The sequence below is a fragment of the Mustela putorius genome, unplaced genomic scaffold (assembly GCF_011764305.1).
Source record: "Mustela putorius furo isolate JIRA1106 unplaced genomic scaffold, ASM1176430v1.1 tig00003962_pilon_pilon_pilon, whole genome shotgun sequence".
Lineage (NCBI taxonomy): Eukaryota > Metazoa > Chordata > Mammalia > Carnivora > Mustelidae > Mustela > Mustela putorius.
The window spans coordinates 22,925,695-22,950,816 of record NW_025422106.1 but is presented as its reverse complement, the minus strand read 5'-3'; the positions used below and the strand labels follow the sequence as shown (position 1 = coordinate 22,950,816).

The window sequence follows — 25,122 nt, the reverse complement described above, 5'->3', positions numbered from 1 at the left end:
AGCAGGGGAGTCAAAAATCTGTCACTGGACAAGGTTTCCCTAAGCAGAATTCCTTATCTATACCCAATGGAGGTCAACTTTCGGTGGCACAAATATTCCCTGCTCAGTAACACTGAATCAAAACAGGATCAAATATTATTCCATTTTCGATTTTCTTCTGGTCCTTAGGGTTAAAGTCTTAGTTTGAAGCTAATAAATGATGAACATTTCTCCAACACCTGATCATCTCCCTTTTCAACAGTGAAACAAATCAAAACTTTAAAAGTGAGTTGATTTAAAGAAAAATAGTAAGTAAATGGTAATATAGCTGGTATTCTATGTAACAAAACCACAAAGGTGCTAGAAGGACTGAGATGTGGAAAATATCAGGGAAAAACTCACATCTCCCTCTTTAACCCATCGCTAGCCAGGAGCAGGCAGCGGTCAATTTTCAGAGTTTATTTCCTCCCTTCCGAGCGCCCTGCCACGGTCAAAGTAGGCTTCACCCGCCAAGGAAGAACTGACGAAATGATTTAAGACTGGAAGGATCCGGTTCAGAGGACATCCCATCTCCCACTGTCCGGGAGTTTCTTTACCAAGAACATTCACCACTCAAGAAAAAGACCAAGTCATTCCAGGAAATGCTTTTAGATCCAACTTCCTGTTCAGCTCGAGTTTTACAGCTAACGCTGCTCAATCTGACCCCAAAACCGTGTTTAATGGAATCTATTAGACATGTTTATCCACATTTACCAATAGCAGAAAGTTGTCACTTGGAAGTGAGACCAGGAGGCACTCCCTAAACTCACCAAAGGAGTTAAGACCAGAAATACTGGAAGAGATCCCTACTGAGGTCATTTGCAGTTTAGGGGAATTTTTGGTTTGGGTTTTCTCTTCGTTTTAATTGCTTATAAAAGCTCCTTAATGTCAAGGAAAGAACAACAACAAACGTGAAAAATTAACTTCCCCGAGATGTTTATTCTAAAGAAAAGCTGTGTTCCCTGCAGCTCTGTTGGGGGAGGGGATTAAAGCTAGATACTAGGGTATGAAAAGAAAAGGGAAACTCCAATCACTCCAGTACAAAACAGCTGCATTAAAAGGCCCGCCAGAGAAGCAACTTCTCCGCTTTGTCAAAATCTGTTTCCCAGATCCCAGATCTGCTCCGGGGATACCAGCGTCAGCTCCATTCCTGTCAAAGGCCGTTACGCCAACCGTCGAAACCAGACTCGGACATCTTCATTCTCTCTGGAAGGCCTGCACCTCAGGTCCTCCTAGTGACCCATTAACCATCCTCCCAGAGTGCAGCACCTTTCACACAGATGACTAAAGTGACAGACACAACTAAGCAAATTGACAGAGCAGGGGTGGGGGTGGGGGATAAGGAACAATGCATTTCACTGTCCCAAATCTGCTTCCTATGGTCAGGACCAACCCTGAGAACCAGCACCTCAGACCATTCCTGGGTAACTGTGAAGAACAGATCCTAGGACAGATAGGCATTCGTTGGTTTTACAATAAGCCGGACAGAAAAGATAAATCAGGAGCTAATGAAAATGGTTACTTCCGGGGTAGCTGGGTAGCTCAGTCAGTTAGGCATCTGGTTGTGATTCCAGCTCAGGTCATGATCTCAGGGTTGTGGGACTGATCCCCTCATCTGGCTCCAGGCTCAGCAAGGAGTCTGCTTAAGAGTCTCTCTCTCCCTTTACCCCTCCCGCCTCTCTCTCTCTCTCTCTCTCAAATAAATAAGATCTTTTTTTAAAAAATGGTTACTTTTCAAAAGTAGAAGTGAGACTTCTCTTAGTTTATTGTTTTACACAGTTTTGACACTGGGACCATGTAAATATTTAATGTGTTAAAAGAATAAAATCAAAAAGCATGAGAAAAAAAGCAAATGCTAAAGTTGAATAGGAATAGAAACATGGGAACCTGACTGTTTATGGTAATTATTACATTATCTGTACAGAAGAGCAAAATCATTCAAGTGACTTTTGGGTACATTTCTGACTTTTCACTCTTACCTGGAGGAAGGAAGGAAAGAAGGGAGGGAGGGAGGGAAAGAAAGAAAAGGAAAGAAAGAGCTGATGGGAAGAGAGGAAGGAAGGGAAGATTTTATATACAATTTTATAAATTATATATTACAGTTATAAATTGTAAATTCTATGAATTGTAAATTTGTAAACAAATTTGTAAATAAAGGACATTTGGGATAAGAAGAATGCAAATATGCAATAAGAAAGTAAGGACGTGGAGCGCCTGGGTGGCTCAGTGGGTTGAGCCTCTGCCTTCGGCTCAGGTCATGATCTCAGGGTCCTGGGATCGAGTCCCGCATTGGGCTCTCTGCTCAGCAAGGAGCCTGCTTCCTTCTCTCTCTCTCTGCCTGCCTCTCAGTGTACTTGTAATTTCTGTCAAATAAATAAATAAAATCTTTAAAAAAAAAAAAAAGAAAGAAAGTAAGGACGTGCCCTGTGATGCCAGTTCTGAATCGAACAGACTGTACTGAGCTCGAGATTTTAAAAAACATTTGGGTTTCTTTGTTACGTCTACTGGAAGTGTCTGGAAGCAGTGACACCCCTAGCAGCAGGCACGCCTGACATCTACACCTTGGTTTCTATTTTTTTTTTTTAAGTTTTATTTATTTATTTGACAGACAGAGGTCACAAGTAGGCAGAGAGGCAGGCAGAGTGAGAGGGAGAAGCAGGTTCCCTGCTGAGCAGAGAGCCCGATGCGGGGCTCGATCCCAGTACCCCGGGATCATGACCCGAGCCAAAGGCAGAGGCTTTAACCCACTGAGCCACCCAGGCGCCCCCACACCTTGGTTTCTAAACACCATTTCTCTACCAGAAGGAAGCAGGGTTTCTAAGAACAGCTGATTCTAATAAGATGGGGTCAAGGAAAGCAGAAGTTGAGCCTGTGTGCCAGAACAGCAAGGATATACTTAAAGAATGTTGGGGACAGGGTCGCCTGGATGGCTCAGTCATTAAGCATCCGCCTTCACCTCAGGTCATGATCCCGGGGTCCTGGGATCGAGCCCCGCATCAGGCTCCCTGCTCGGCAGAAATTCTGCTTCTCCCTCTCCCATGCCCCCTGCTTGTATTCCCTCTGTTGCTGTTTCTCTGTGTCAAATAAATAAAATCTTTTAAAAAAATAAATAAATAAAGAATGTTGGGGACTTATTAAAAGGACGCAAGAGATACCCTGAAAAGGTTCCCATTCATATGGCTTGGGGTTGTGAGAGCACTAAAAAGAATAATAAAATTAATAGATTCATTGAACTCTTTAAAAATCCATGAGTCTGAAGTGATAATAATACAATGTAAAGATCAGCATTCTGCACTGACCCATGTAAAAACGTATTTAGGCAAGGGATCGTCAGTGTATCAATGAATGCTAAGCCACTGGGTGGGGCGGACAGGCTCTCTCTCCTCTGCTGTCCTGTCCACTGCTCCCCTGCGGTGTATTCAAGAAACCTCTACCTTAAAAAAATAAATAAATAAAGCCACTGTGTGACAAGTTCCTGGGGACAGACTGTTCCTATGGTCCTAAAACATTAGAGCCTTTATTGCTCATTAATTAGGAAGGAGAAAATGCCTTTACAAGAAACAGATCTGGAGGACTTTTTAACCAAGTGGTTGGGCTCAGCCTTGCCAATTGCTACAGACCGAATGTTTGTGTCTCTTGAAGTTTGTCTGTTGAAATCCTAATCCCCAACACGATGGTATTAGGAAGTGGGGACTTTAAGGGGTGAGTCGGTCACGAGGGTGGAGGCTTCATGAATGGGTTCGATGCCCTTATAAAAGAGGCCCCAGGGAGTTCATCTGCCTCTTCTGGCCACATGAGGACAAAGCCAAAATAAGGTTATCTATGAGCCAGGACATGAGTCTCACCAATACCAGACCTGCCAGGGCTTTAATCTAGGACTACTTAGCTTCCAGAAATGGGAGGAGAAAAGGTCTGTTACTTAAGTCATCCAGTCTATAGTATTTTGTTATAGTGGCCCCAATGGACTACGATACCAGCAACAGGACAAAATCATGACGTGCCTCCTGATAAATTACGATCCAAAGTATATGCCTCAGCTGTCCAGTGTTGCCAAAAATGTTTGACTTGAATCTTATCATGGGACACAAATTCAGACTAACAACTTCTAGAAGATAAATGACCTACGTCCTTCAGGTATCACTATTCCATTTCTTAGTTATGAGAATGATACTGTTGTTGCAAAGAGAAGTCCCGTTTTCCCAAGATACATAATGAAATGTTTAGGAATGAACTACCATGACGTACACAATCTATTTTCAAATACTTCAGGGGAGCAAAAAAATACCCACCACTCATACATTTGTACAGATTTATATCAGGTTCTTAAGGAAGCTCTGTGGCCAATGTGGGGCTTGAACTCACCATCCTGAGATAAGAGTCCTATGCTCCACCGACTGAGCCAGTCAGGCGCCCTGTGGGTGTATGCCACAGGTTCCTCAAAATCAGCTCCGCAGGCCAGCAGCAACATCAGCGGCAGCGACAGCAGCAGCACCTGGGAACTTTTTGTTTTTTTTTTTTAAGATTTTATTTATTTGACAGAGAGAGACAGTGAGAGAAGGAACACAAGCAGGGGAAGCTGGGGAGGGAGAAACAGGCTTCCAGCCAAGCAGGGAGACTGATGAGGGGCTTGATCCCAGGATCCTGGATCATGACCTGAGCCAAAGGCAGATGTTTAACGACTGAGCCACCCAGGCGCCCCAGCACCTGGTAACTTATTGCAGGAAAATGTTTACCATTGGTAAATTTACGTGTGGGGTGCAAGATGGACATTTATCACACTAATCTTTAACATTTCTGTAGGTTTGAAATTTCCCAAAGTGAAAGGCTGGGAGTATAGAGAGGGAAATGCATTTCCTTCTAGGGGAATCTAAAGATGGGTCTTCCTCAAACTGCTGGTTCTTGAATGTCCATGTGCTCTGTTCCACGTATAATGTGCTACTGAGACATCAGTCCCGAGGGGGTAGGGGTCAGGCAGAGGGGGTGACTCTCTAAACGAAAGAAAACAGAAGAACAAATGGGGTTCCGCCACATGAACTGCCACCTTTGGTGTTTGGGCCACTTTTCTCTAATAAATTTCAGTTCGACCAAGATGTACGAAGCTTCGGAAGAACTCATCTTGCATTTCTGCCCTATCTAGACAATTCTCTGGTCCGGCACCACCAAATTTTTTTCCCCCAGACTTCTACCCTGAGAGAATTTCCAAGCTAATTGCAATGGAAACCATAATTACCCCATCCCTCACTCTGAGGTTCTTCTAATTAAAGGGCCTCCTTAAGGAATGTATTTGGCATTAAAGGAGCAAAGAGGATGATGCAGTTAAGTAAACTGTTATGAATTCTCCTAAAAACACAGATGACCCAGGAGCTGTTCAGCCTGTCCGCTGCCCAGGGAAGGGCCAGATAGCCTGGAGCCTTCTCACTTTGTTAAGTGATGCTGAAAGGTAAAGGAACTAAAATTGAAGGGCAGATTGAAGTTTATCTCCTGGTTAAGCCCTTCCCAGAGGCCAGGCTTCTAAGTCTCAGAACTAGAACAGTACCCGGGTTTACAGAAAATCAGGGCATGGGACTAAACAGATCATCTTGCCCGCACTGAGTGGACAAGAAAACCGAGGCACCCAGAGGTCATCTGTCTTGACAAATGTCACTCGTGCTCCTTGCCAGTGTGGCCTTACAGTTTGTAATGCGTGTGCTTATAGCCTCCGTATTAGGGATCAACAATATTTTCTGGGAGGAGGAAACTGCCAGCATTTGGGGGCTGGCAGTAAGCAGCAGGAGTGAGATTTTCCTGTAAAGCAGCTCCCTCTCTGTCCCCAGGATGAAGGACTTGGGCAATGTCATCAAAGTTAACAACGTACCTATCTTTTGTCCCAGCAATTCCAATGCTACAAAGTTATCCCACAGATATGCATGCATGAGTGTGTAAGAATGCTAATCATAGCATTATCTTAAACAGCAAAAGTCTGGGGGAGGGCTATAATGCCCATGTACAGGGGACAGGGTGCATAAATCATGCTATTCCCATTCAGTGGAATATAACACTGGTATTTCACAGATTGAGTCAGGTCGGCAAGTGCTGATAGGGAAGGACTGTCAAGATACACAATTACAGGGGCGCCTGGGTGGCTCAGTGGGTTAAGCCCTCTGCCTTCGGCTAGGGTCATGATCTCAGGATCCTGGGATCCAGTCCCACATTGGGCTCTCTGATCAGCAGGGAGCCTGCTTCCCCCTCTCTCTCTGCCTGCCTCTCTGCCTACTTGTGATCTCTCTGTGTCTAATAAATAAATAAAATTAAAAAAAAAAGATACACAATTACAATTTTTTTTAAAGATTTTATTTATTTATCAGAGAGAGAGAGGGGGAGAGAGCAAGCACAAGCAGACAGAATGGCAGGCAGAGGCAGAGGGAGAAGCAGGCTCCCTGCTGAGCAAGGAGTCTGATGTGGGACTCGATCCCAGGAGGCTGGGATCATGACCTGAGCCGAAGGCAGCTGCTTAACCAACTGAGCCACCCAGGCGTCCCCACAATTACAATTTTTTAAAAAGATTTTATTTATTTATTTGACAGAAAGAGAGATCACAAGTAGGCAGAGAGGCAGGCAGAGAGAGTGGGGGAAGCAGGCTCCCTGCCGAGCAGAGAGCCCGTTTCGGGGCTCGATCCCACGACCCTGAGATCATGACCCGAGCTGAAGGCAGAGGCCCAACCCACTGAGCCACCCAGGCGCCCCCATAATTAGAATTTTTTAATCAAGCTTTTTTTCCTTGGGTAAATGAGACCGATTACCCATACATATATGTGTATTTATGAACATGTGGAGAAAGATACGTGCATGTATTCATACTCCAGCAGAGTATGGTTACTGAGTGATGCCTGTGTTTTACCCTCCAGTACAGCCTGCGTTTTCTAACCATGTGCCCGTAGCTCTGCTTTTGTACGTAAAGAAAAAAAGGGGGAAGTCCTCTTCTTTTTGGAAAAGTTCTGGCAGCCGAGGCTGCTAGTCTCGGCCCAGATCGAATGAAGACTTTTTAACTGAATTAGCAATTACACTGCTGGATGTGAGCTAATCTAGTTTGCTATCTCCAAATACATACTCTTAGCGAAACAAATGATTGGAACATGGGTCAGGGCAAGGCCAGCACTCAAATACTGCTTTGCTGCAAACCCTTAGCTGGTGCCAGCCTTAGGCTGGAGTCGGAACATTCAAGTGAAAACATTTTACAGGAAAGAAAACCGATGCCAGCTCAGTCAGCAAGTTCTCTGGCTTCTCCAGGGAATTCTTTCCAGTCCTTCAAGTTATATTCAGGGAAGGGCTTGCACAGCTACGGAAGTAGAGTCTCCCTGTGTTGAAGGCCAAGTCCCACAAAACTACGGAGCTGCAAAACACCAAGGACATTTTTTTTTTCTCAAAGCTTGGAGAGTAGCAGTTTGGCCTTCTGGATAATCCCAAACTTGTGATTAATAAGAGAAAAACAGACAGCCTAATTTCGGAGATTCAAAAGTTTAAACAAACTTTTGTTTATGAGCAATCAGCTAGCTTCCGAAGGATACGCTGGATATGGCAAAGTGTAAGTGAAGGTCCTGGATGGGGACTCCACCTTGTCAGTAGAGACCCTCAGAGTTACAGGAATGTGACCTAGTTGGAGGGGCTCAGGGGCAGGTTGTGGGTAAGATATGTGGGGCTTCCTGTGTATCCTCTCCTAGCTGGACCCTGCAAGAGCTCCAGGGGTCTCCCTGCATCCACTCCTGGGGTCACTTCTCTCCAGGCCGTCTGCAGACTTAACGTAAAACACCTGTTTAAAGCCATTTCACGTTTCTTGCAAGACCTATTTGAGGTAAGCTTTTAAAAAACTACAGAAAAACAAAAAAATGACCTTGTAAAAAAGAAAGGAATACTGTTTCTGCCTCAGACCATGGAACATCACAGAGATCTTGTGCTCTAAGTTAATATGTAGCTCAATTAAAGTGATCACGAAAGAATAACATCAGGTTTGCTTTAAAGTGTAGATGAAAAAAAGTCAAGAATGGCCAGTAACCTCCTGAAAAATACAATGAAAATGCAGGATTTGGGGGACACCTGTGTGGCTCACTCAGTGAAGCATCTGACTTTTGCTCCGGTCATGATCTCGGAGTCCTGGATGGAGTCCTGCATCAGGCTCCCAGCTCAGCGGGGAATCTCCTTGTCCCCCTCTTTCTCCCTCTGCCCCTCCCTCCTCTGCCTGCCTCTCTGCCTACCTGTGATCTCTCTGTGTCTAATAAATAAATTAAATTAAGAAAAAAGATACACAATTACAATTTTTAAAAAAGATTTTATTTTTTAAAAATAAAAATGCCCATGCCCTCCCCTGCCCATGCCCTCTCTCCCTCTCTTGCTCTTAAATATATTTTTTTTTAAGTGTGGGATCTGTACTACTGGTTATTAGAAGTTATCATAAAGTCTCCATACATACAGTGTTTTGGTACATTATAGGGAGCCAATGCAATAAAACAGAAAATCCGTAAATGCATCCAAGTGTATATTTTTTACAAAGCCATTTCATGTTCGAAACCCTTCTGACTCCTTCAAAATGAAGTCTCATGTACTTCCCAAATCAGATTTTTTGCTCCTATCACTCTTTCCAACTGCCAACCTTATCCTTTAACATTCACAATTGTCTGTCCTCAGAGACACCCGCCCCACCATCACCCTGCCAACCCTGTCCTCTGCATATGTTCTTCCCTCTACCTGGATGGCCCCACTCTGTCCTGTTTCTCTGAGACTTACTCTTTCTCCAAGACTTGATGAGATTTCTGGGAAATCACCCGATTTCATCGCTTTTAACTCTCATCCAGCCAGCAGAGTGACAGCGCTGGGTATGCAGCATGCCCAATGCCATCCCAACACACACATCACAATTCTCTCCTGCTCCCCCTGACCCCCTGACACTGAGAGCAGAAAACATGCCCCTCCGCCATGAGGGCACCAGGCTCGCCACCCAGTACGTGTGTGTAGGAGTAAATGAGAAGAAGGGAAATGTCCAGAAAGGACAAAGAGGAAAAGAGGCTTCTGAGGCTTTCGTCTCAGAAATCACTGCACAGGACCCTGGGTGGCTCAGATGATTAAGCGTCTGTCTTCTGCTCCGTTCATGATCCCAGGGGCCTAGGATCGAACCCCGCATCAGGCTCGCTGCTCAGTGCAGAACCTGTTTATCCCTCTCCTTCCGTCATTCCCTCTGGTTGTGCTCTCTGGCTCTCCCAATCAAATAAATACATAAAACAAAGAAAATCTTAAAAAAAAAAAAAAAACAAACCAAAAACCCAATCACTGCACAAGCGATAGGTGCAGAGCACATAGAAGCCCACATCCAGAAGGGAGGCAACAGCCGTGCGTACGGCGCACTACCCCGGCCACAGGCCTTTATCCGGTGTGGCGGTCTCACAGATGAACCTCAAGACCTAGCGAACCCCATCTGCCAAACAATTCCTTTCCTCGCATCTTTTTCTACTTCATTATTTGTTAACTTCCCGACACAAATCTGTTTCTCATCAAAGGGTAGGCAGTCGTTACTCACACCAGGTTCCATCAAAGGCCAGACCGCCTCGAGGAGGCCATCCCAGAACAGACACAGCAGCCGCTCCAGCAGCTCCTGATGCTGACCCAGGGGCGTCCCAGCTTCTGACTCACCAGGCACCTGCTCGCGCTCTCTGATCGGGAAGCTCTGGGCAGACAGCTTCAACGTCCAGGGGGCTGCCTGACACATCTCTGCTCTGATCCAGCAAGGGCTTCGAACCTTCACAGATTACAAAGTGGAGGGAGGTCTCTAAAGCCCTCGAAACGGCCCTGAGCTGCAAATGCAACCATCTTCCCAAGGCATTTTGGCAGAAGTTTCTGTCCCTGCTCACTTTCACATACTTAATACTGAGCGTTATGTCTGCAGCATCTAAACTGGATACTGTAGAAAGATCCTGTAAGAATAATCGGTGTAGATGGGATTCAATAGAAACAATGAGCTCCCTAGCTCTACCCACTAAAACAACACTCCTCATTACAAATACTCAGTTCTGTAAGTTAACCGGAGAAACAAGTACAAGGGAAAGGAGAAAGTGTTAAACAGGTAAATCTTGACTTCATTTCTTATTCCCTCTGCTCTTTTGTATTCCATGAACAATCAAGGGCTAAGTCCCACCAAATCTCCCTCCCAGTGTCTCTGGGAACAAGTCCCTCACTTTTTCTTTGCTCTCGATCAACAGAATGGTACTGGGGGCGGGGTTGTGTCTGGGTGGCTCAGTGGGTTAAAGCTTTTGCCTTTGGCTTGGGTCATGATCCCAGGCTTCTGGGATCGAGCCCCACATCGGGCTCTCTGCTCAGCAGGGAGACTGCTTCATCCTCCCTCTCTGCCTACTTGTGCTCTCTGTCAAATAAATAAATAAAATCTAAAAAAAAAAAAAAAAAAAAAGAATGGTGCTGGGATTGAGTGCTTGCTCCAAACAAGGGGTTCTCAGCCAGGGGTGATTTTGTTTCCCAGGGGACACCTGCCAATGTCTGGAGACATTTTTGGTTGCCACACCTGGGGAGAGCAGGTGTTATTGGCATGTCCTGGGTAAAAGGCAGGGATAATGTTAAATATTCCACAATCCACAGGCTAGCACACCACCCCACCCCCAGCAAAAGCTGATCTGGCTCAAAGGGTCAAAAATGCCAAGGTTGAGAAGCCTTGCTCCAAGCCTCTGCTGCCATCCTTTTGGTTTCCATTCAGTCCTGAATCACTTCCTAATTCTAATTCCCCAACACAAGGAATGGAGGTAACAGATTAGAGAAACTGAGGGGAAGTTAATTTAGTGAGGCACAGGTTCTGCCAAGTCTTAGTAATAAGGAAAGCACCTTGAATTTATTGTGTGATACAGAAGACTCACAGGCAAGCTTTAAGGGTTCATTTTTATAACCTGATATGAATTAGGAGGTGTAAAGGAACATCATGGAATAGGAAGGGCCAGGTTGGATGAGGAATCCTATCCTCTTTCCTTCTAAGCAAATACTCTGGAATTACCCACACGTCCAGAACTTTGACATATGTTTTGATTTTAAACAAGGTGATCTTTAACTGCTGTAATTCTGAAGGCATAGTCACAACTGCCATTAACCAAAGAGTATACGATTCTCAGGAATCCAGGAGCTCCAGTATTAAGACTGGGCCAGTACAATCACCTCCATGATGAGACAGACAAGGAATCAATTATTAGTATCACCTAAAGGGAAGTTTGTAAGCCATTTCTTTTTCAAATATGAACCACAGCACATGCATGTTTCTCACAAGCTTCCTTGAGTGGAAAAAATTGCAATCTAGTACCTAACCAGGACTTAACATGTTTTATCCATTCCCAATCTAGCTATGCTGCATTACTGATGAACACCCAAGAGTTTTTCTCAAGCTCGTAAAATGCTTTCATTAACAAGTCACAGAGGGGCGCCTGGGTGGCTTAGTCGTTAAGTGTCTGCCTTTGGCTCAGGTCATGATCCAGAGTCCTGGGATCAAGCCCCGCATCAGGCTCCCTGCTCGGCAGCAAGTCTGCTTCTCCCTCTCCCACTCCCCCTGCTTGGGTTCCCTCTCTCACTGTGTCTCTCTCTGTCAAATAAATAAATAAAATCTTAAAAAAAAAAAAAAAAGGATAAGTCAGAGAGCATCTCTGGTGCTATTTCTTTATTTCCTGGGAAACTGGAGGGTGGGATACGGGGAAAGAATTGTCAAAATCTGGACATGGCCACAGAAGAATACTATACATGTAATTTTATACGCCATGTGTGCTGTGGGGGAAAAAAAAGGAGTAAAAAGTTGAGGACTGTGGTTCTAGTACAAACAAAGAAGGCCTGAAGTAATGCCAGCTGTAATATGGAGACACCCAGGACAAAAAGGCGAGCTCCAGGATCAAGTCCGAGCCTTGCAGCTAAGCTGCTGTACACTCCAGGCTTGGACACTGAACCACACCATCAGAAGACAGACAGCTACACAGAGTGTGCAAGCACCTGTGATAATCTGAATGGCATGCCCAGATATGGATTAAACCTTATTCTGGATGGGTCTGCACCTAAATCATAAATCAATGAATTGATCATAAATCATAAATCAATAAATTGATCATAAATCATAAATCAATAAATTGATTGAATAATGCAGATTTCCCCACCCCAGTGTAAGCTCTGTCCAAGTCAGTGGAAAGCCTGCAAAGAACAAAAGGCTGAGTAAGGGGGAATTCAACTGCCTACTGTCTTTGAGCTGGGACACTGGTGTCTTCTGCTTTTGGTCTTCTACTGGAACTTACACCACCAGCACTCCTGGTTCTCCAGCCTGCCGACTGCCGACCTTGGAATTTCTTGGCCTCTAAAACTCCATGAGTCAATTCCTTATAATAAATCTCTTCATTTATAAACACACACACACCTCTATGGGCTCTGTTTCTCTGGAGAACCCAGGCTAATACTGAGCCCGAATCAATGACTTGTAGGTCACTGAGAGAGACTATCGCCTTTGAAATTATGCACTGGGGAACGTCAGACTCTTACTGGAAACTTTTAGCTTCTGCTTACCTGAGACCTCCATAGCCCCTGTGGTAGAAGGACGGCGGGAAGTGAAGTTCTAGAAGCTTTGTTCATAATAATAGTGGTAACAGGGGCGCCTGGGTGGCTCAGGTCATGATCTCAGGGTCCTGGGATCAAGTCCCGCATCCTGCTCTCTGCTCAGCAGGGAGCCTGCTTCCTCCTCTCTCTACCTGCCTCTCTGCCTACTTGTGATGTGTCAAATAAATAAAATCTAAAATAATAATAATAGTGGTAACAACCAATGAGTTTGTAGGAGATTTCCTCCCTCCACAAAGAAAATAAAAAACCCAAATTTTCTCACAGTTGGTCAAGGAAAAAATGTTTAAGCCTTCATTTAAGTCATTTCCCTGGAAAATCAGGGCAGTTCATTTACTACACAGGACAACAGAAAAGGGAAGGTGGGAAAAGGAAACAGACCGGAGTCTAGTAAGAATGAACTCTTCTCGGCTTTTCATTCTCCAACACACACTCCTAAAATAGAATCATTGTCTTCTCCTGCCTGAGTTCTCCGCTCAAGCACCATCCTTTTGCCACCAAGGCAACTGTCATTACTGCAGAGGCCTACCTGAGAAAACCAGAGTCTGCTCTAGATGAATAAACAAATTAGCTGGAACAAAAGACAAAAAAGACAAGAGAAAAAAATAATTTTGAAGGAACACATCAACACTACAATTAACATAAAGGCAACTTATTATTAAAAATAAGAATAATTCTAGCTATCATTGGTTGACTGCTTACTTCGTGTCAAGCATCACATGCTTAGAACAGTGCCGAGAGCTGAGAGTGCCACATTAGTATGAGCTATTTTGATTATTTAATCTTGTTGTAAGTTAGAGCAAATGGAGAAAGAAGAGATGTCTGAGCTGCTTTTTGAAGAATGATGTAGATTTTATCAGGCAGGTTATGAATAGGTTGGGAGAAGGCAGCCAAGACAGAGTGAGAGAAAGGATGAACCCAGGACACTTGGGGAACTGGAAGTTTTTGGAATACTGTGGAATATAAAGCCTTGGAGGGTGTTCAGGAGGGTAGGGGAGCAGTGATGGTGATGGCTGGTGCCATGGGGGTTGAGAAGTAAGACTCTCGTTCATGTCATCATGGAAACAAACTATTGGAAATGAGGCCAGAAGAGAAAACCCCTGCTACACACTGGGGCCATAGTCTGGAGGAGGAAACAGACAAGAAATTGTCCTTTACTTAAAGGAGAGTTAATGGACGACACGAGAGAGATCTGCCGAGCCAAGAAGTAACCACAGAGTGGAGGACCGGTGTGTTAGAGTCCTCCATAGCTGAAGGGACAATGCATACAGTTTATTTCTGAGCCCCTCGACACCAGATAGAGAAGAAGGGAGGGGCAGCCTTGGTAGAGGAATCAGCAGGCACAAAGGCTCAAGGTTGATGCAGCCGGTGGCGGTCTGAGGATCTCTGGGGCAGGTTGACACGGTAGAGTGCAGAGCACTGGTGAGTGTGCACACGGGCGCACAAGAGGACCTGGGAAGCTGGGTGGGGCTCGGCAGTGAGAGGCCTTAAGGTCCACACCAAGGAGTTTTGGATTCAATCCGCCTGCAAAGACGGTGTGTTTGTATGAACAACTGGTGTTGTTAGGAAGGTCTTCTGGGAGCCCTGTCACGGGGGTGAGACTGGAGGTCAGCGGACTGGTTAAGGCAATCCTAGAGCAATTCTGCAGGACCTAATTGGACCCTGAGAATGAGGGGAAATGAGTTGAGAAATGCCAAGGATTGTAGCTTGGGTCCATGAATCAGTAGGACGCTGTTACGGAGTTAAACAGAGCCTTTAAAAACAGGTAAAACCTGTTAAGAGATCAAATATTGAATGAACTCATTAATGAAAGACTGGGTGGAGAGTGAGGAATGGAGAAGTCGTGTAACAAAGGCGAAGCAGAAGGGGTGGAAGTCGGGAAACAAGTTTGGTTTTGGATCCATGGAAACTGAGGTCTCTCCAGCAACCAGGTAAAGACACCACCAGCTGACTGACCGAGTTGGCGACATCCAACATGAATACTGCATGCGAACCTACTGGTAATTTGCTGGACTTGGCCTTTACCTACCTGGGGTGAGGGGGGGGTATGGTTTACCTCCTACAAAGTGGGGAGGAGCTTTCAGCAACTGCATCTTTGTGGCCTCTAGCAGGGGGCAGCAAAACGGGATGGCTCAGAAAAAACAACTCCGCTAAATATGTGCGGTTCAAGTGAAAGGTCTCTAGAAGCTTCTCTCACAGGTATGGAATTCAACAGCAATGCCCACTGTGGTAAAGCAGTGTTTTGATCCAGGCAGAGAGTGACGAACAAAATGACACTGAGAACAATTCATCTTTCAAGGAGAATCTCTGAGCTATATTTTGTTTGGTTAAGAATGGAAATTCCACTTGCATTCCAACCTGATTGTCTGATGCACCAAATTCAAGGATGAGGTTTCATTCAAGAAATTAAAAAAAAAAAAATAGCGAGATCACAACAATTTTTTTTTAAAGCCATTGTTTTTCTTATCCTCAGTCAGGGCATAATTCCTAATCCTCAGTCTCTGAATACAACACATGGCCTTGAGCAAATCATTCTTTTTTGGGGGAGGGGATTTTATTTCTTCATATGTAAAATGAAAGAATTTAATTAAATAACTTCAGATTAACAACCAGGGCTGAGGTTTATGATAAGATTGTGTTAGGGGCACATAAAAGAAGAAAATGTCTTAATAAGCACACTTAATAAGTTACACTTTTCCTGGAGAGAAAAATCTTGGAAATGACCCACTTCCCCAACAGGAGAGCGCTTCCTGTAATTCACATGTGGTAGAGTTAAAAAAAATCATTTGAACCTAGCTCAGAGAGGTCAGGGAGAAAATTCAAAATAAGTGTTTGTTTTTCTGATCAGATCCAAACAATCGGACTCAAAATAGAGCACCCCCAGAAAAGCCACAGACTCTTCCAAGTGGCCGGAAGCTAGCACACCCGAGGACCTCTACTCACGGGAGTGAGAAGTAGAGAAGAGGAAAAGGTGCTCAAGGCTCCCTTGACCCACAGCAGGTAGAACTGGGGATCCCTCCATCAAATTCCTTTTACATATTTAGGAGAACATTCTTTTTTTTTTTTTTTTTTAAGATTTTTAAAATTTATTTGACAGAGATCACAGAGAGAGAGAGAGAGAGAGAGAGAGAGGAGGAAGCAGGCTCCCTGCTGAGCAGAGAGCCCGACTCAAGCTGAAGGAAGAGGCTTTAACCCAATGAGCCACCTAGGTGCCCCAGGAGAACATTCTTTAGGCCAAAAGAATAAGTTGACTGTGAAGGGTAGATGCTTCTAACCAGAAACCAAGCAGGCCATTTGGGCTGACAAGAGGATAAGGCTAGCTTAAACGAGGCCCTCCCCTGCAAATCCCAGTCTGGGCCAGAGTTCCTAGAGGTGGATCAGACCAGGGTCAGTGGCTCAAATGTCTGGAACTGTCTCCCTCTCTTGCTGCTCCCTCTTTGGTCAGTAGCATGAGCCCTGGCCTCTGCTTGGTGAGTCCACGCTGTCCACAGCTGTCCACAGGAAGCCTCATGTTGGGGGTTGAGAAGCTAGAACAAAAGAACAATCAGCTGGAGTCTGCATGCTTGTGGAATGTCTTCCTGGGAAAAGTGAGATGGGAAATTGGTGGGAAAAGTGAAAAGGAGTCCTAAACACCAAAGGCAGAACAATAAAGCTTACAAGAGTCAAAAGGTAAAAGAAAAAACTGAGAATGAAAGCACCCCCGGGTTGGTAAGGATTTCTTCTTGTGACCCAAGAGCACAACCTTAAACAAAAAGCCTGACAAATTTGACTTCATTTTCAGATTAATAAATAATTCTATTTATATAAAGCTCTAAAAAGGTAAAAGTAAACTATAGTGTTTAGGGAAGCACACTCGGGCTGAAAATTCTCCAGAGAGGCAAGGGAGTGATTGCCGTGAAAGTCAGGGTGATGGTTTCTTTGGAAGGTAAGGGGGGTGGGGTGGGAGCTGGGCCAGGGAAGGTGCACACACAGCAGACTTTTAGAGTCTGGCAAAGTTCTAGTTCTTGACTTTGATGTGGTTATATGGAAGTTATAATGCAGGAACTTGTGTATTTATGTCTTTTGCACTTTTCTGCATGTATGTGTGCTGGACATAAAGGTGGTTTTCTTTTTTTTAGGATTTTATTTATTTATTTGAGAGAGAAACAGCACAAGCAGGGGAGGGGCAGAGGGAGAAGGAGAAACAGGCTCCTTGCTTGACACAGGGCTTGATTCCAGAACGCTGGGATCATGACCTGAGCCAAAGGCAGATGCTGGATGCTTAACCGACTGAGCCACAAAGTGCCCCTTTGGTTTTATTTTTAAATTTTATTTATTTATGAGAGAGAGCATGCACAAAAACACAAGTAGTGGGGAGGGACGGAGAGAGAGGGAGAGAGAGAATCCCAAGCAGACTCCTTGTTGAGTGTGGAGCCTGATGTGGACCGATCCCACAAGATCAGATCCAAGATCATGACCTGGGCTGAAACCAAGAGTCAGATGCTTAAGAGACTGAGCCACCTGGGCCCCCCTGGACATAAAGATTTTAAGAAAAAGTGAAGGGGTAGCGGACAGCTAGGCTGAGAACACGTGACCCCAGAGGGACTATATACAAGAAGAGCCAGGATGGAGGAAAAAGGACCAAGCTTGTCTTCTCCCAGTGATGATCAAAACTCAGACAAAGGCCATTCAAATAAACTGTTAAAAAACAAAAGTATTATTAAGCAATTATTAATTTTTAAGGTGTGGTAATTTGGTTGTGTGTGTTTGTGTATTTGAAGATTCTTTCTCTTTTGGAAATACATTCTAACATGTTTATGACAGAAATGACATGACATCTGGGATTTGCTTTGAAATTAACTGATGGAGATCAGACGAAACACCACTGCCTGTGAACCACTGAGGCTGAGTAAGTAGATACGATTCATACAGTATTTTCTCTACAGTGAAATTAAGTTTGGAAGTTCCCATTATTTATCATCGTTTTTTAAAAATAACACAGAGGAATATATTCTTGGAAAGACTCTAACACTGGTTATTCTACAGCTTGGGAAGGACTCTCCCTGGGACCACAAATGAACATATTTCTTAACATCCAGAGCCTCTCCTAAGCCTCCCTGGGCCCTGCTCAGCTCCGATCCCCCACCTAAACCCACAGTCAGTGGACCACAGACTGTGGTCACAGAAAGTGCCGCACACCCTCTTTCAAAGTCCGAAATAAAGAATTATAATCACTAAAGAACCTTTCATAATATCTTGGAAAGAATCTAAAAATGCCTCCATTGCTTTTAGATGGGTAGAACCAAGTGGTATTAAATCTAAAAATGTGCACAAATGTTCCTTTGACAAAGGACTCGTACCCCAACTATATAAAGACCATTTACAAATCAGCTATGAGAGGAGTGATCCAATTAAAAAAAAAACAGGCAAAAGATTTGTGGACACTTAAAAAAAAGGAGATGCGTGGATAGCCAATAAGCAAATGGAAAGTGTTCAACATCGTAAATCATCAGGGAAATGCAAATTAAACCACTTCACAGGCACTAGAACAGTAGAAATATAAAGGACTGACACCATGAGACGCTGGTGAGGACCCTCATGCCCCGCTGGGGGGTGTATAACATGGTGCAACCCCTTCGAAGAACTCTTCTTTTTTTTTTTTTTTTTAAAGATTTTATTTATGTATTTGACAGAGAGAAATCACAAGTAGACAGGCAGGCAGAGAGAGAGAGAGAGGGAAGCAGGCTCTCTGCTCAGCAGGGGGACTCGATGCGGGACTCGATCCCAGGACCCTGAGATCATGACCTGAGCCGAAGGCAGTGGCTTAACCCACTGAGCCACCCAGGCGCCCCCGAAGAACTCTTCTGAAGGTAAATATACATGTACCCTCTAACCCTATAATCCCACTCGTAGGTATTTCCCCAAGGGAAATTTAAAAATATGTTCATGCAACAAACTGTCCCAGCTTCTAGCAGCCATCTCCCACCCCAAACTGGAAACCCCTCCAACAACAAAAGAATGGAGAAATTGTGCCATGTTCATTCAGTGGACTACTTCTCAGCAATATCCAGGAACTACTGACACGTGCCACGATACAGATGAACTCCACAGACGCTAAAGGTGTATGTGTGATTCCATTTATATGAAGTTCTAGAATGTGCAAAAGCAAATGATAGTGACAGAAAACCAAACGTGTTCGGGGGGTGACTGGGAAAGGGCAAGAGGAAACTTTCAAGGGAGATGGAAATGTCCTACATCTTGTTTTGCATGATATTTACATAACAGCTATCCAAACACATTGAACTCAACACTTAAGATCTGTGCATCTTTTCTTTCTGTATTAAAAAAAAGTTTGTTCTTTCCATCTTGGGGTAGGTAATGGCAAACTCCAGAGTGAACACGTAGTGCCTGCCTACCCGGCGTGTTCACCTTCCCAAGAGTGATCACCTCCCCTTCCCATCTTTCTCTGCTGTTACTCTGTCCTGTCAATCTCCACCCAATCTGCCAAGCCAGAGCACTGGGAGTTGTCCACCATCTTCCTTCTACTCAGTCACTCCCCGGATCACTCCTGAACCCACCTCTCCTCTCTCCATCCCAGCTGCCTTAGCTGGAGCTCAGATCCACGTTACTACACCTGCCTCCTGAACATTTCTGGTCTGACCTCCCTCCCCGCCCCTGAATCTATCCTCATCCAAACACAGAAGCCTCTGCTTAACTTCCTTCTACTGCTCTCCCTCACCCTGAGCATATAGACCACACTCCTTAGCAAGAACAGCAAAAGCACTGAGGTCCTTCCGTGCATCGAGCCATTCTTTGTTTTCGCTGTTAGCTGCCCAGAACACCCTCCTACCGCCTTCCCTCTTCACACTTCCCTCCCACCCTATCTTCATACCCGTCCAACCTGCTAAGTCCCCACTCGTCCTCAAGGCTTGGATCAAGTATCAGCTACTCTCACAGGCCTAGCACCCCTCCATTCCACTCTGCCTCCAAACATCTTTTTTTTTTTTTTTAAGATTTTTTATTTGACAGAGAGAGAGACCACAAATAGGCAGAGAGGCAGGCAGAGAGAGAGCGGGGAGCAGGCTCCCCACTAAGCAAAGAGCCCAACGAGGGGCTCAATCCCAGGATCCTGAGATCATGAACTGAACCAAAGGCAGAGGCTTAATCCACTGAGCCACCCAGGCACCCCTCCAGACATCTTTTTACACTGGTGTGGGGGGCTTCTATACGTCTAAGATGGTTACAACTGTGTGCAAAGCACCTGACATTTGTTAGCTCGTTTAGTAGTAATTATCCCTCTGCATAATGAGGATTGGCTTTCTGTCTCTAAGCTGTAAATGGGGGCTATTTTGTTCAAAATTTCCCCTAGTACCTTTTCAGGCACCGGGAGAATATAGGTACTAGCTTACCGGTTTGTTGAATGAATGAAGGAACGTCAACACAAGTGAAGGCGCAGGGTGGCTGCTCTTTTAGTCCAACTAAGTGAAGCGAGCACATTGAGCAGGCCAGCTGCTGAGCCTTCCACCCGGCTGGGAGTGGCAGAGCCCAGGCGTAGCCAGAGCAGCTAGTCCGTGAGGTAGGTCCTGTGCCGTGCCCAATCCCCAGGCGCCTCAATGGTCTTACTCTCTTCTCTAACTGCGAGCCGCTCCTCACAACCACCACTTACAAAGAGAGTACCTGCTGTATACTGCACATTGTCCTGGCCCCTCACGCACCTGCAGTGATCTCACCCCAGCAACGGTCCTGAAGGTGGGCATCACCATCATCAGCCCCGCGTTTACGACATGAGAAGACAGAGGTTCCGAGAGAGTGAAGGAACTCGGTGGAAAGAACCAGAGCCACTGGATGGTAAAGGGGGAATAGACAGCAGCTCTAAAACGAAAAACCTATGCTCTTTCCACTCACCACACTGCGTCCCAAGAAGGACAAACTGAGTAACTTTCTTCCTGCTTTGAAACACCGGTGTTGAGTCCTGGTCATATAGCTGTGCGTACACTTTTCAGAGAATGGGAAACCAAGACTCATGGCCACTCTGTGCCTTGCTGAGGCCAAGAAGTAAGGACAGGAGGAGGCGGGGGTGGAGACTGCAGGCCCAGGCCCCTCCTGAGGGTTCACCCCGCGTGCCACACTTCTACCTTCTCAAACCCATCTTCTGGCTGAGAAGACCGGGCTTCATGTTCAGCACTTCTAAAGAACGAGAGGAATGAGCATAATACCTTTAGAGTTTCTAATGGCTCTGGTTTAAAAAAGCAAAACTCTTGAAGGCAGTGGATTAAGTAAGCCTCTGTCTTTGGCTCGGGTCATGGTCTCAGGGTCCTGGGATCAAGCCCCGCATCGGACTCTGCTCAGCAGGGAGCCTTCTTTCCCCATCTCTCTCTGTCTCTCTGCCTACCTGTGATCTCTCTCTGTCAAATAAATAAAATCTTCAGGGGAAAAAAAAGGAAAAATCTTTAAAGCTGAACTTCTCACAGGCAGAGACAGAGCTGACAAGAGCCTGTTTTGCACGAATATGGCCTTGAGGGATAGGTGCAGTGTTGGCGGCAACTGCGGAAGAGAAGCCGGAAGGCATGAGGATCTGGAAGGAGCCTGTGGGAAGCTGGTGGTTTAAGGTGAGGTTGATTGTATCAACCTGGGACTTGAGGAGGTGACTGGCTTGCAACCTCCCAAGAAGTGATGAAAAGCAGAGAACCCTGCTGACAGAACTGTGATCTTGTGGAGAACACCACAGAATCTGAGGAAAGCAAGCTGGACTCTGCCTGGCTATGTGGAACCATGAGACAGAAGCCACCGAGGTCCCCAAAGCCAGGCCGTGGAGCAGGACCAGAAAACTGGTGGGTGGGTGGTCCCGTCTTCCCTGAGAAAAGGTGGGGTGAAGGAAAGATCTCAGAGCAATGGACCCAGCCTCTTCCCCCTCCACGTATCTGAGACATCAGTTCATAGAACCTGCACTTCACTGTTAAGTGGAAGAAGAAAAGAGGAGTTTTCTATCTTTTCCTCTCATTTCTTTCTTCACACCAATGTGTGTAAGAATCGTGCCTATCAAGGCAGAAGTTAGCAGGCTGGAGGAAGAAGACAGGTCCTTTGGATGAGGACCTGGCTCGCTCTTTGCTAAATCTCGGTTTCTCAGACAGGCAACCACCCTGCTGGAGGCCCAGGTCTCTCTTCTCTCCCTGAGCCTCGCAGGCAGGAGCTGCTCGCTGGCTATTGTAAAAGTAGTCTTTGTTCTTGGAGTCCAACCAGCGTGGGCCTCAAATTTCCATGACACCCACAGCGGGCAGTCCCTCCCACGCCACCTTCATGACCTGAGGCTAAAGAAAGAAAAAAGCTGGTAGTAAATGTCCTGGGCTACAAAACTAAAATCTCCTCCCAAGAGAGATCACACATGAGAGGACCCCTGGAATTCTCCCCAGAAAGCAGGCACCCGGAAAACCAGAAATTCCCCTAAAGAGAAGCAAGGAAAGCTCGCTTGGTGGAGATTTTTTAGAGATAATTGTTCCAAACAGTGCAAAGTAGAGAGATGGAGCAGCCAGACCACAGGACCTTGGCCTAGTCAGGGGGATAAGCACAACTAAAGGAAGACCGGGGCAGAGGTGGGGGAAGGGTGTACCATGGACGTGATGTAGGACGTGGTGAGCAAAGAACAGAGAAAATCAGGATACACAAAAGCAAGTTCTGGAAGTATGCCCCACACTGTTGGGGGAGGGGGTGGACTGAGTGCTCACAGAAGGGTTGAGCTGGGAATACCTAGAAAGAAGTATCCCTCTATCTTGCCATCCAACTACCTTTTTGAAGAAAAAAAAAAAATCTAGGGACGCTTGGGTGGCTCAGTCAGTTAAGCCACTGCCTTCGGCTCAGGTCGAAGGGATCAAGTCCTTCTGGGTCAAGTCACACATTGGGTTCCTTGCTTGGCAGGGAGCCTGCTTCTTTCTCCACCTCTGCCTGCTGCTCTGCCTGCTTGTGCACTTGCATTCTCTAACAAATAAATAAATAAAATCTTTTTTTTTTTTAAAGATTTTATTTATTTGACAGAGAGAGTTCACTGTAGACAGAGAGGCAGGCAGAGAGAGAGAGAGAGGGAAGCAGGCTCCCTGCTGAGCAGAGAGCCCGAGGCGGAACTCGATCCCAGGATCCTGAGATCATGACCTGAGCCAAAGGCAGCGGCTTAACCCACTGAGCCACCCAGGCGCCCTAAATAAACAAAATCTTTTAAGAAAAATTTTTTTAAAAAATCTAGTTCCTAATCTGGTTTTCTAGCCACCAGAGAACAGGGAAATGCAGTGTCCTGGATGAAATGCAAATGATCAGACACCAGCACAGGGATGGAGGCCCCCTGCAAGTTAATAAATTAGCCTGAGCCACTGTCTGATCCAAAACGTCTCACCATGCGTGGATGTCCTGGTAGAACTGATTTCTAGAGTGTGAATAAACGGTTCCATGGCAGCTATACCCCAACAACCAGTCTAGTACCCAGGGAAGCAAAGATCAAAACCATGGTGTCCCCACACTCACAGTAACCCACCCCGCGCAGCTACTTGGTCAACTAAAGCTCCTGGTGGCGAACTGGTCTACCTCACCTTAGTAACAAACACTGTCGGCCCGAGTGGCCCACTTGCCTGTCCTTGTAATTTCTAGATCCAATAAAAATGAGTATTAAAATCTGCTATTAATTATTATTATTAATTTGTGGGGGTTCTTTCCCCCAGATACATAACTGAGGACAAGGAACAATGACGGAGGAATGCAAGGAAGAAGAGCGTGGCTGAGCACATCAGCGGGCAAGAGCCATCTGAGGGGGAAGCAGGGTATCTAAGAGAAAGCAATCCTAGGCCAGGTCCCCCGGGTAAGATGGACTGGTACAAGGGAGAGAGATCCAGGAACGGGGCCTTGGCAGGACAGGTCCTGTAACAATCAGGCAAGCCTTGGATGGTGACTAACAGACGTGCGCATCTGAGCAGGAGATCGGCAATCCAAAGGCTGAAGGATTCCGCAGCGGATCTCCTCCTTCCAGATTTCCATTTTTCTCCTGTTGCGTTTCTCAGCCAGGGATGGTCTCTGCAATTAAATGACCGAAAGGTCCTTTTTCTCCACAAGCCCCATTCCGAAGACAGGCTCTGTGCCTACCTGGGGACTGAGATGCTGGCTTTTTGAGCTCTCCTGGGAAAATGGGAACAAAGGCTCTAAATATGGCTCAAAACCCTTGCACGAGACCACATGGAAAAGGCAGCATGAGGCTGGCAGGAGGAGGAGCCCATCAGAAGTAAAAGGCTCTGCATCCAGGACCCATCCCGTTCGGATCGCTGTGCAAGATTTCTCCAACCAAAGCTCCCGGGTCCCAAGTGTAAGGCTGACTGGATTCCCATCAGGAAACTGCGCAAGGGTATGTTCTTGTACAGAGTCTCTCCAACGTTATTCTTGGCTCTGCTAACATTGCTTTGGCTTTAAAAAATCAATAAATAAAGCAAGCAGAAGGTCCCTTCACATCCAGGCTGGACTAAAGGGGCTTTGCCCTTATCAAGCCAAAGGGATATTTAGCCCAAGGAGATCACTTCTGCTGGATACCTGATGCTTCACATGATTTTTCCTTGGGAAGGCCAGCAGTTCACAGGAAGCTTTGCTACATGAGAATCGATGTTGCTAAGCTACCAAAAGTCACTGTGGTGAGAGAAAAGCCAGAGATTGGGGCGGGGGGGGGGGGGGCGGGGAGTACAGGAGAGGGGGAGAGGGGGATGGGACATCGACAGGAGAAAAGCAGGAGAAAGGGAAGAAGAAACAGGAAATATAGTCCAGATTACACAATGACTTTTAAGGCTCTGAAAGGAAATGGCTAAATCCTGAAAATTTCAGTTCTATAAAGTGGATCAAAATCCTTTCCAGTGATCCTGAAATGACATGACACAAAGAAGTTATCTAGAAAGAACAGCTCTTACTCCTCTGGGTACTTTGATCGAAATCGAAAGGAAAAATGCCTTGATCTTGTTCTATTATTTATTTTATCGTTTTTGTCTGACAATCTGGGTACAACAAACTTTTATCTAGTAGGAGCTCAATAAACACTTGCTGGTGGACTGGCCAGTACTCTCCCAGGGAGAAGACCGCAGTGATGAAGGACGGATGGGATAGGGGAGAAGAGGGTGTGTACGAAGTTCTGTGCTAACGGGGCTGTGTGTGATTCGGGGGGTGTGATGCAGTAGGTGGTCATTAATGTGCTTTTAAAAATATATATATTTATTTATTTATTTGAGAGAGAGGGAGGGAGAGAGCACAAGCAGGGGGAGGGGCAGGTGGAGGGAGAGGGAGAAGCAGACTCCCCGCCCAGTGGGGAGCCCGATACAGGGCTGGATCCCAGGACCCTGGGATCATGACCCAAGCGGAAGGCAGACACTTAACAGACTGAGCCACCCCCCATTCATAAGCTCTTGCCATCAAAGTCAACAAGCGTACTTCTTGTTTTGCAACACATGGTGGAGTTTTTCCAAATCCCGGGCGTTCTCAGTCCTTTTCTCTGTCCACTAAAATCCTACC

General features: G+C 45.7%; 1 protein-coding gene and 1 long non-coding RNA gene across 3 annotated transcripts in view; one reads left to right on the top strand and one right to left on the bottom strand.

Moving 5' to 3' along the window:
* NXN (nucleoredoxin) overlaps positions 1-25,122 on the bottom strand; it is a 154,360-nt gene that overhangs the window by 51,438 nt on the left and 77,800 nt on the right. The window lies entirely within an intron of this gene.
* On the top strand, positions 14,164-24,278 carry LOC106005306. 2 transcript variants are annotated; one of them, XR_006603722.1, is made up of 4 exons: positions 14,164-14,621; positions 15,470-15,621; positions 17,425-17,509; positions 23,304-24,278. It is a non-coding gene; the product is annotated as an uncharacterized LOC106005306 (long non-coding RNA). The 2 variants fall into 2 exon arrangements; XR_006603723.1 differs by lacking the exon at positions 23,304-24,278 and adding an exon at positions 17,647-18,230.